Source organism: Toxotes jaculatrix, chromosome 8 (genome assembly GCF_017976425.1).
Source record: "Toxotes jaculatrix isolate fToxJac2 chromosome 8, fToxJac2.pri, whole genome shotgun sequence".
NCBI classification, from domain to species: Eukaryota; Metazoa; Chordata; class Actinopteri; family Toxotidae; genus Toxotes; species Toxotes jaculatrix.
The window spans coordinates 2044056-2056987 of NC_054401.1; positions in this window are offsets into that span (position 1 = coordinate 2044056).

Genomic DNA, 12932 nt, shown 5'->3' on the forward strand with positions numbered 1-12932 from the left:
TTCATTCACATTTTATTTTGCAGAAGATTCATTTTATTCTAAAAAGCTAAAAGATTCATTTTAGCTACATTTGGATGAAAACCCAACTCTTGTCAAACTCAAACAGGACATGGGACAAATGCAAACGTCTAAAACAAAGCTAGTCAGAGGGTCAGGTCAGAATTACAAGAGAAACGCTCTCGCTTTTCCTGGAGGTGTTCTCTCATTTCCAGTCATCCTCACACACACATAAACACACACATAAATACACACACACACGGGGGGGAGGGGGGGGGGCAACTCGTTATTAACCCTGTCGCCCTCTAATAGGCAGGTGCTGAAGAGAGAGAGGGAGGGACAGACACAGAGAGAGAATGACAGGATGTGGACGATGGAGGCTGGCGAGCTTTAATGCTTTGATCTCTCTTTCTCAACACACACACACACACGCACGCACGCAGGCACGCATGCACACACACACACACACACACTGTGTTGAGTTCTGCGTATACGGCCAAGCCTGAATCAGGTCTCAGGTCCAACTTAAATTGCTGTGAACCGTCTATGAAGTTCTGACTGGACCTCCACGATAGGGGATTTAATGCCCATTTCTCTGCAATGTTAGCACACAAAATACACAATAAATGATGGTAACACACTTCCTTGAAATTAAAAACGGTCACACATAAGAATTCTGGGAAGATTCCTGTGTACGGTAGGGATAGAAAGGAGCAGGTGTAATTTCATTTTTTGTGTAAAAAAGTTTGCTGTGCGTGTAAAGACTGTTATTTTTTTATTTGAACTGATAATACAAGAGAGAGCTCCTTCTACACCACACACACAGACATGTTGACTGAACACAGCAGAATCTTCTTCAGTTAATAAAAAACTGGGCTTGTTTTTATGTCTTGAGTGCAACCAACAGGTGTCTGCACTCAAGTGCTGTGACTCAACCACTGTGACTCAACCACCTTTAAATTGTTGTGCAAAAGCACAAAAGTGTAAAAAACTATTTCAGTGCTCCATGGAGACACTTATTTTTCTCTCATTATTGAAATAATTTTATTTCATGGGAGGATTTTGGCTGAGATAGAATCTAAAGCCACTCAAGGAACAAAACAAAAACTGAAGAGGTTTATTTTTACCCAAATAAAAGAGAAAGTAAACAACAAACTAAAGTGAAAACATGTATGGAGCACGCTGTGCAACATCAGAAACTGAAAATGCAACTGAACCAAACAAAAGCCTGAAGGACAGTGGATGCTGGCTCAAGTAGTATCAGTCCAGGTGAGCTGGATCTCGCTAACGACCTGACTCCACCCTTCAGACACCTGCAAGGAAAGCCTGTCGTTGAGGGTCGTTACAATAACTGAATTAATGCTAGTGTTCACAGATGTTTACATGCACACAAGAAGCCTGGTTTGTGTAAAATCCATGTATACAAGCAGCTTGTCTAATGCCTGGCTGTGATTACTGTAATGCTAACTCTTAGTAGCAGTAACCAGCAGTTACCAACAATCTAACAATAACCATTAAAATGAGGATTTGGGGGCTGCAAAAAAATATCCCATGACTTTACACCCACCACGGACAAACACCCCCCCCCCCCCCCCCCCCCCCCCCCCCGGCCCGTGTTCCAGTAACCACATAAAACATGTCCTCTGTGACTGGGGCAACATACTGGAAAAATGTCGACCAGTATTGCTGATGCATAAAACATGTGGACGGCCTGCAGGAAGAGACGCTGGCTGCTGCGGTTTGAAGATGAAGAGAAGAAGAACAAGGCTCCATATGTGTGAAGACTGAAGATCGACGGGGTGGGGGGCGGTTGCTATAAGATGGCTGCTTTCTGCTGAATCACCTCAGTCATCCTCTGCACACATGTGACTGTGTGTGTCAGACTGAAACAGATCATGAACAAGGAAGCGTGTGCATGTTCAAACTGCAGTGTGTATTCTGAGCGGCTCCGTGGTTCACAGCTGTAGATGAACATGAAACAGGGCGTATAATGACCTTTGAACTCTTGGAGGTTTGACAAAATTGACTACAATGAGTTTCTCAGCAGATCCTCATCCTTTTTCCGTTTTCACACAATTTGAGGCAGTGTAGCAGAAAGAAATATTCCCCCTGGGCCTGAAACATTCCCCTTGCAAACTGGGAACCAGTGAATCAGAGGCCTTGAATAAGTAAGGTTCTATGGTTCAGTTCTAAAATGCTTTTCAAGGCTCTGAATCTCTGGGAGTTTGTTCTGCAGTGTAAAAACCATTAAAGTAATGTTTATTTATCTTGACTGAAGGGATTGCAAAAGTTCTTATCTTTCTTAACAAAATAAAAAGAAAATATTGGCACGGAGAGGAAAATCCAACCTAGTTTAGGTTGAAAGTGTCACTGGATGTGTCAGGAACTACTCTGTACCTCAGGTTTGCTCAATTTAGGCATCTGAGAAAATGTGTCAATTTATTATTATTATTATTATTATTTTAATTATTGTAACCATCTCCAAAAGAGAAAAGTTGCCTCCATCTGAACCAGAGACGAGAGAGAACGGACTGACTGGGACTTTGCTTTTCTTGTTTGCGTCGTCATCCGATGAACTGAGATGACCGGAGTGTGTGCGTGTACGGAATTGTTTCAGTTTTCATGTATGTGTGTGTGGGAGTGTGCTTTGGAGAGATGTGACTGTGTATGTGTGTGTGTGTGTGTGTGTGTGTGTGTGTAATTTTGTAAATAATATCCCTGCAGAGTGTGTATATGTTGACCTATCTGCTTGCCTTTTTTTTTTTATCACAAGTTATAGAGCAGCTTAATAATTATCATACACACACTCATTTCTTTTCTTATACCGTAGGAGACATGACACACACATTATGATTTGCTGTATGACAAACCTCTTATCATTGTGTAGGAGCGTGGGACTGTCGCCATGGCAACTTAAAGCATGTCCGCATTCATTTTCAGTATTACAGTGTCTCAACATGTTTTGATGCCATCCACCGTGGGGGGCGGTTGACTGAGCGTTTAGTGCCGCAGCCGTCCCTCGCCTCGTGTAACCTTACTCTGCAAGGAAATGAATCTAATGAGTTCCACACAGCGAGGTGAGCAGATTTTAAATTTAGCCGGCATCGAATCAGCACTCAGTATCAGCAGACACCCTGAGCTGATTACTGGTACTGAGATATTGGCATAGGTATCAGGAAAACAGAGAGAAAAATAGGTTTGCTGCCGTCAGTGAATTATTACAATGCTTATTTTTTTGTCTCTTCAATCATTCAGTGTCATTTTGTTGTCTCAAAATTTGTCTTAGCTGATGTTTTGTGTTGTCCTCGCAGCACGAATTATGCCTTTTGGTATCAGTGACAATACAGATCACTATATTACCTATAAAAAATAAATAAATACTTTTAAATGAATAGAAATTTGCCATGATTCCTACAGATTACACTCATATCTATTAGCTTTATTGGCTATGTGCTAACTGAATGTAATGCTCCTTCTGTGAATGCTGTCTGAAAAACTGTCTGAGGCTACGTAGGGATTAATTAATGAACCTCATGAGCTTCAGTTTGGACATCAAAAATGAAATGAGGTAATATCAGACCAAGAATCAACATTCATGCTAGCAGCTCTGTGTGTGAGGCTTTACATGATGATATTTTCTAGGTACCATGTTCACTAATATCTGCTCATACGATCTGAACATAAAGTACAGCTGAGGCTGAAGGAAGTGACATTAGTTTTGCTGGTATTTGATCATAAACCAAAATATTGGACAAATTAAATTTTTCACCTGATGACGGCGAGATGACGGTCATCCAGATGAAGACATTGGATGATAAATCATCCAATAGCTGTTGAGCTGTTGGGATTCATCCTCTGGGGACCATGAATGTCCTGTCAGTCTGTCGGCCTGTCTACGACTGGCCGACAGACTGACACTGTAGTTCATGCAGCCATGCTGCTAACATGGCTAAAATACAACATATGGAACAAATAGCTGTGGATAAAAGGTTTGTGTGACAGCAGATTAAAAAAAAAGGAAAAAACAAATCATGTCCAACAACTTTATTCTCTTCATTGAAGACAAAGAGGAAACCATTAGCTGAAGAAGAAAAGCTCTTATTGGTGACAGACAGCAAATGCATCTATGGTAAATGTGGTTTTAATTTGGGGAAACATTTGGCTCCCAGTTGTCGCCATAATCTTCTCATTTGTTTATAATATTTTCGCTGAGGTAGTGCAGTAAATGTGATAACTTCCCCTCCTTAAAGTATAATAGTGTCCACTCTTCGCCAGTCAGAGTCTTCTTCAGCTCTGCCCAGCACCAAAAAAGGCTGTGACTTCCTGTCAAAAACATTTGGGAAGAAAACGTGAATTTCAGGGAAGTCGGGTGAAGGCAGAGGGGGGTGACAAGTCTGAGTCACCCGTCCTGACCAGTGACCCTCCTCTGCTGCGTCTGGGCGACGTGATGATGTGCTATAACGTGTTTACGGTAAAACAGCCGCCGGGGATGCCGCTCGGTTTCCGAAAACGTCTTCAGTGGCGTCACTCTGGAAGACAGCTTGGAGGAGATGGAGAGTATGTTTATGTGTGTGTGTGTGTGTGTGTGTGTGTGTGTGTGTGTGTGTATATGTATGTATGTGTGTGGGTGTTGAAGGGTTTGTTTGGTTTGTGGATTCATTATGAAAGTTATCGCAACATTTCAGGGGAAACTGACAAGATCTCCTGAGACAAATGATTAATCGGTAAACGGAGACATGAAAGTGGACAAATGTTTCACTTGTGTTTGTATTGTATGTCTGTCATTGTTAGTTTGTGTGTATGTGTGGAAGTGCATGTGTCATTGTACGAATATTTATTAGTGATCAGATAGTATGTGCATTTCCTGGTTTGTGTGTGTTTATGCATTTCTCAATAAGTGTGTGTGTGTTTGTGTGAGTGAGAATGTGTGTGTGTGGGGGTGTGGGTGTGTGTGTGAGTATAAATCATGAGTATTTTCTCTGAAACGATGCCAGCAGCACTGTTTCTGTTTACTGTCGACTCTCCACTGCAGCCTGGCAGTCTGACGCTGCATCCTGAGAAGAAGTTCATGGAAATCTGAGTAAGTGCTTGTCGAGGGGAAATTTCAGCCTGATGGGGGGGCATTAGACAAAAGGTCAGGGGTCAAGTTTCTTTAATTGAAGCTACAGTATGTAACTGGTGCTTGACCTTCTTGCCAGTCGGGCTAAAGTCAGGGGCGGGGGCTTGTGGCTGTATGTCAGTACATGAAATCGCTTCTGGTCAACTCATCCTCTCATACAGAGGCTTCAAGCTGCTGGAAGACGTCTCTGTGGCTGACTCACTGGCTGGCGAGCTGCCGATGTAGGCGAAAGGCTGGGTGGAGTTTAACGGAACAGAGAGAAGGACGGGAGGGACGCTAGCGCTAGCTTCATTTCCAGAACTTGCATTTCATAGCTTTAAAGGGAAACCTTGTTATCTGGGGCAACAACTTAAACTTGGTTTGACATTAAAAACAAATAAAAATGACCAACAATAACGTCACGGCACAGGCAATAAATAAAATGAAGACATAAGGAGACCCATTTTAATCAATCAAACAAGCAACAACAAGCCCAGGGTGGCAGGTCTTGGCTGTGTGGACTGTGTGGGCATCTCCAAATGCTCCAACTTCTTAAATCAAAATCTGCAGATCTATCGGTGTGTCTGTCCTTCTGCCTTCAGACGGCTGCAGGGAGGGTTTTATACTGTCCTGGGCAACAAAATAGCACACTGACGGGACAGAGAACAGCAAAGTCAGGGAAAATATCAAACTGTCAAGAGATCGGGTCAGAAATGGCTGTAATATACAACGAAATTCAACAAAGTTTGGTAAAAAGATGGATTATTTCTGAAATATCCACGATAGTGTAAAGAAAAAAAAATCACAGTCACGGCTAAGCTTTGAAAAAAAGCCAAGAGACTCTTGGCTCCAATGTTGAATGTGTTACATAATCATCCACTAACCCCTACTCATTACACCATAACCATGCACTACACTAGGGTTAGGGGTGAGATGTTGAACTTGCACATACACTTGTACATACACTGTGTACTGTAGAATCCTAAAAGCTGTTAGAAAGATGCATCACCAGGAAATGTCTTAAATTCCAAACTGCGGTGGACAAGAGGGAGAGAGAGAGTGGTGAGTCTCCCCAAATCAGTGTTGTGTGTCAGCAGGAACAGAAAGGGGACAAAGGGGATCCTTTATTGTACTGAAACTCCTTTTCTGGGTGTTTGCATGAGCTATTTTTATGCGTATGACCTCTTATTCTGAGTATTCTGAGTCCATATAAATGCAGCCGCTGTTAAGACACGTGTAAAATCACTGCAAAGTAAGCGGGTGACTAGACGTAGACATAGGTGGAAACGATATTTGCTCTAAATGACACCAGGATTCTCTTCGACGTTAACTTCCATCTCTCAAATGGACTCCAGTTTCCTTTAACCTTAAATCGTGGGCGTCTCTTTTCTTCAAAATTGTGTGTATCTCACTTTGGTAAGAAGTTCTTCGTGTGAAAGGGAGGACTGTGTAAGATGAGATAAAATTTGAAACTTTATCAAACCCTGTGGGGAAATCAGATCGCAGATAAACAAACCTTACCCCAGCTCAGGCGAGTGGAAGGCAAACCTGACGTTTCAGTTTGTGCGTCTGGGCCCGTGGGATATCCCCCCTCCTCCAGTGGTGGTAGGAGATGTCCTCCCCCGGTCAGAAAAGTGCTGTGAAACCCCGGCGTCATGATGCTGAGGTAGTGGAACTCACTGTGTCAATGGGTGACTTGAGAAGTTTCCCTGATAGTAATAATAAGATCGAACAAACAGGAAAGAGCGACGCAGTGCGCAAAAGTGAAAGATGCTGAGTCAAAGGGTGGGGGCGCGCTGAGTGTTTTTAGTTGGGTGATGAGGTAACGGATTGATACTGCTTTCTCATAAAGTGACTCTCTACTCTCTGTGGGATCTTTAATAACGCAGAGGTGGAATGCGTTTGATCACTTCCTTTCTGCCAAATGTCAATTTGTACAGCTGGCTCCGAAGTGTCAGAAGAAATCCGCTTTGAATTGCGATGAATTTGTCATAAATCTGCTGCTGTTCTGACTTTATACGCCGACAGTGAGAACCAGAGAGTGGATGAGTGTAACGGTAGTGACAAAAAGTAAAATCTATTTGTGATTTACAGTTAGAAAAGTTTTATTCGCCGGTGGTCACAGCAATTTTAAAGCCACAGACATCAATTTCAAACGTTATCTCACAGTTTTTATGTGAATTTTTCTGCAGTTTATATACATCTGTATATGCTGCACTTTGCTGTAATTTTCTTTACTGTTTATTGCTGCTGTGCTGATTGATTTTCAGATGCATAAAGAAATAGAATTTGAATTCTCCCTTTTTTCTACACCTCTCATGTAAAAAATATAAACTGTAATGATAACATAGCTTTTCTCCATAGTTCTAAATATAGTTTTCTCTATTTAATGTCTTTTTTTCTTCTCCTTTTTGTCACCAGGGCATATCTGGTATAAATGGCCATGTTGGGTTTACCTTTGACCTTTGATCTGTTGAGCTTTGGCCTTCCAGCTGTCGGCCACATGTAAATGTTCTGAAACTTGTGATTGGGTGTGTGTCTGCAGAGTTGAAGCTCTGAAACGAGTCATGTTGTCTGCACGTCTCCTACACGCAGGATAAAAGACAGACACACACACTGTAAGAATTTTCACTGTGAAATTACAGTAAATTATTGGTTAATAATTGCATTACTTTCACGGTAATTAAACATAAATATTTTCACAGCAGTTTACTGTAATTAATTCACAGCATGTTACTGTAATTATTTCACAGTAATTTATGTCAAAACAACAATACTTTACTGCAAATTCATGGTTGTCACACCCAAGGAATTACCGTGATATAGCAATAATTAGCTGTGACATAAATACAGTAAACTGCTGTGAAAATATTCACTTTGAATTACTGTAAAAGTAATGCAATTATTAACCAATAATTTACTGTAAATTTACAATTTAATTAGCAGAATAATATATTGTAAAATCCATTTTTAATTAGAAATTTACTGCACCCTCTCGCTTTATGCTCAAAAAAGAAAACAGAACAAAGATGATGATGATTTGTTTTCACTTTTTAATCAAGCTTATAAGTGCAAAGTACAATTACATTCAACAGCAACATTCATAGGCAGTTAAACATGCCCCCAACTTATTCAGAACAAATCGTAAATATTAAAAACAATAAATGAAATCAAAATGGCTGCAAATGGAAACAAGGGGTCATGACAAATGGGACACCCTTTACAAACAGCTTTAAAAATTAAAATTAAAATGTGCAAAAATGTACAACAGTACAACGATTCCAACTAATGTATGGATAGTTCAACTTTTTTTGGATACTCTCAAGTTGAAAAAATCCTACACTCCCTGCCACTCAAAATCTACCAGTTTGCGCATTAGAGTGCTTACATGTGCATTGATGCCTCCACGCTTCCTCTTTGTCTTGGATCCACTTTCTGGATTGATACCCAGGAAGCATCTGTAAATCAACAACAACAAAAAAAGCATTAATATCAGGTAATCTTTTATGTTACTTCAACCCTCTGAAATTTTCACTTGCTTTTGGCCATATTTTTTACTGAATCACTTTTAGCTGGCACTTTTAGCTTTATGTTACTCGTAAAAATATTTCACATTTCTTCCAAGGTCAGAAATATACTGTTTGCAAAAAATGCATAGTCTTGGATAAGTTAAAGATAATAAAACTAAACATGATGTGGATGTGAACCTGGATGAGGATGAGGAAAATGAGAGGTCAGAGTCTGAGTCAGACACAGAACCAGAGGAAGAGTCAGAGGAAGCAGGTAAAGGTGTTTGCTAGTCAGAGACTTGGAAAGGGTGTGTGTGTTAGGTTTATATTTTTGAGTGAAAGGGGTTGTCAACTGAGGATCCAATAAAATGTTAAGTTTGAAATTATTATACTGTACCTCTGAATAAACTCCAAAGTACAGGAACTCTCTTCAGGGTACTGAAGATTAAAATTGTAGAAGCTGGAAAAAAGCGCAGCCAACCCGTTTAACATGTTCCTGTGTGGTCCCATCACCACTTGTTCCTCGATCGACAACAGCCATGCCCTTGGCTTCATCAGGTCACCTGAAATGAGCAGATGTGTACTGTCATAACGATGTGGATTGCTGAATGTGTCATTGAGATTATGTTTCATTCAGAAAAGTTTAGAATCAGAAGAGATGGAAATAAGATTAACACTAAATTGAGCAAAACAATGTTCAACACATTTTTCTACAAAAACACTACCTTGTACAATCAAGCAGGGGGTGCTTGGCAGCTCCTGTGTCCTTTGCACATCCGCAGCAGTGGCACATGGCTGTAAAATAAGATATGTGTATCATACATCTGTTTACTGTTACTTGTGTAATGACAAAATGCTTATTTATCTGTTTTAACAACTTACATCGACCTCAAGTATGATGGATGTTTTGGGTTCTTTGAAGTACGCCATCAGGAGTAGAAGAACACATACAGCCTTGTTTGAGGTCTCTGGCTCGTAATCAGCTAGGATTTCTTCAATTTTGGGATGACGGCTGAGTTCATGATCAATGATCGTTTGAATAGTGCTTGCTGGTAACAATAACTTGGCCTGTAATTTCAAGTAGAGAAGTGTTAGACTGTGTAGGAATAGGGCTTCATCAACAGCAAAAGAAATGTCTTGTTCATTTTGTTCATCAGAAACCTCTGAACATGAGGGCCCCGGCTCAGGCTCAGGCTCTGTGGGAACAGACTTGTGTAGAATCAAATCAGTTAGATCCTCTACTTGTCTGCCTCTATGCTTCCTGGAAATGTGCGAGTCAAAACTAGATGAAACTGTGAAGCTGCAGTCACAGCCTCTGAATGGACATTTGATTTCCAATCCCTCTTTTGTGTGTGTCTTCAAATGCTGTATAAGAGAGGTTACAGTATCACACTTGAATGCACAAGGGTGAGCCACACACTTTAAGACTGTGTCCACTTTTTTGCATGGCAATCTAACTGATTTGTGCTCTCTATACATATGCGTTTGTAGAACAGGAGCTTTGAGGTACATTTGTGTGCAGTCAGGCACACCACACTTATAGCGATAATTGTGAGTGTTACTGTGCAGCTTTATGTGCTTAATAAAGTGACTAACGTTATCAGACACATAAACACACCCACTAAATTTACAGTGGAACATTATTCCTCAATCAACAATCCAAAATACAGGCAATTAAAATAACTTGCTATGTAAAGAGGAAAATGTACCGCTGCCTATGCAAAATGTCGTTAACTGAAAAAACAGGACGACCAATTCACATCAAACGCTACAGCATATGAAGGGTTCATTTGCTAAAACATACGTCTCAAAGTTTGACCGAGTTTTCAACAGAAGATTTCGGTTATTGCACTACGTTTAATGCAACGGATTTGGGCGTTGAAAACAACGCAAGAAATGCTTGAAAAAAACACTTTATTTTAGCTTACGTGCTGCTCTACTGAGAATTTTACACATGAGAGAGAAACGTCAGCGTGGGTGTCTTCGACAGTGCTAAACCAACTATCTAACTTGCTAACGTTACCGCAGCATAGCCTCAAATCAAAATGTCATAAATCTGCTGCTGTTCTGACTTTATACGCCGACAGTGAGAACCAGAGAGTGGATGAGTGTAACGGTAGTGACAAAAAGTAAAATCTATTTGTGATTTACAGTTAGAAAAGTTTTATTCGCCGGTGGTCACAGCAATTTTAAAGCCACAGACATCAATTTCAAACGTTATCTCACAGTTTTTATGTGAATTTTTCTGCAGTTTATATACATCTGTATATGCTGCACTTTGCTGTAATTTTCTTTACTGTTTATTGCTGCTGTGCTGATTGATTTTCAGATGCATAAAGAAATAGAATTTGAATTCTCCCTTTTTTCTACACCTCTCATGTAAAAAATATAAACTGTAATGATAACATAGCTTTTCTCCATAGTTCTAAATATAGTTTTCTCTATTTAATGTCTTTTTTTCTTCTCCTTTTCGTTACCAGGGCATATCTGGTATAAATGGCCATGTTGGGTTTACCTTTGACCTTTGATCTGTTGAGCTTTGGCCTTCCAGCTGTCGGCCACATGTAAATGTTCTGAAACTTGTGATTGGGTGTGTGTCTGCAGAGTTGAAGCTCTGAAACGAGTCATGTTGTCTGCACGTCTCCTACACGCAGGATAAAAGACAGACACACTGCAGCCCAAAGGACACAGGAGCTGAGTTCCCATTTCCGGCTCCAGTCTTAAAGCTCAGCACTGCAAGGAAATGGACATAAAGATTCATGACTTTCCACCAAAGAGCCTGGTTTACTGCACGCTCCGTGGTTAGAGTTGGAGCATGTGAATCAGTGGGTTGGAAGTTAAAAACCCCGATTTGGAATCTCTGCATTGTGCTGATCTGTTTTTGCCTGAGCTGGTTTGTGCACCGTTTGCATCATCTGCCTCTTTATTTTAATGCTCTTTTCTTCAAAGCCCGACTCTTACATGAATTGCTGGAGCTCATCTCTGACGAGTTATGTCCGTGATGATAATATCTAGAGCTCCACACCCACACAGGTGTTGTAAATTCTTCTGGATGATAAGCCGGCTCTCTGCTCTGTCCGAACTGGATCATCGGTTAGCTTCAGAAACTCCCTCCCCTGGCGCCTACACCTTTCCAGTGTTGGGGTGGGGCGTTGCGTGTCCAACCATTTCTGTAATTTTCTGAAACCACAACACACTGACGCCCACTTCCAGCTGTGATTGGCCAGCTGTGTAAAGGTGAGAAAGCAAAACCCCCCTTTCTTCAGTCTTGACACAGTTTTTCGTCACTTTTTATTTGAAGACCAAAGTGCAACGCTGTTTCACGGCTTCCAGGAGAGACACATCTGAGAATATGTGCTTTTCGCTCCATTTTCAAATGATATCACAACTTCCTACTGTTTGTGTCGGCCGGCTTTTCACACCTTTGAATGTGGGCCTTCGGTTTGAGCGTAAAGCCTTTGTACATCTAACAAAGTAGTTCTGACAGACCATGAACTGGCCCTCAGACCTCTGCTGAGGGCAGAGCCACAGTGGGAAGTAAATTTCCTTCACAGGTGCAACAGTGTTTCAACAATGAAACACGCCCACAGAGTCTTAAGTAGAGGTCTAATCAGGCAAATAAAGGGAAAACACCTGTGTGGGTGAAATGGCTTTTGTGAAAGTCCAGTGAATCTTTTGCTAAAGCATTTTACTGTTTTACATACTATGATTATATCTTTTTTTTTTTTTCCAGAAATGTACTAGTGGCGTAGCTGTTTTAAATAAATGCTCTTTTCTTCCCCCCACAGCTAACGTTACTGTTCAAACTGTCATTTCATCCAAACCCAACTACTGGAACTTTTGCAAGACATCCCTGAATTATCTCATGTGACTCTGGTCTTGATTTCTTTGGATTATTTACTTTTATTTTATTTAGTACTTATATTTTATCTGGGTTTATACTTTTGCTTTTGTCATTTAATGTGACACGTCTTATAGTATTATGAACTTTACTTACGTCTAAGCAGGGCTTAAGATTTAAGTCCTGGGATGTAAAAGTATTTTTTTATTACTAAGTTGAACTAAAAATAATTAAGGATTAAATATAAACCTGTCAATTTCTTTTACATACCTATCAAATAGACGATCAAACGAAGGTCACTTTATATTCCTTATATTAAATATATTGTACTGTTGGTAAAATGTTAGCTGTACCACTACATAAATAGTGGTATAAAGATATAGAATATCTGTGCTCTTCCGTTGTCATGACGTCAGGTGACTGTTTTACCACGAGGAAAAGGAATAAAACACACAGAGCCAGGGGGTTTAGATTAGAGCAGTGAACA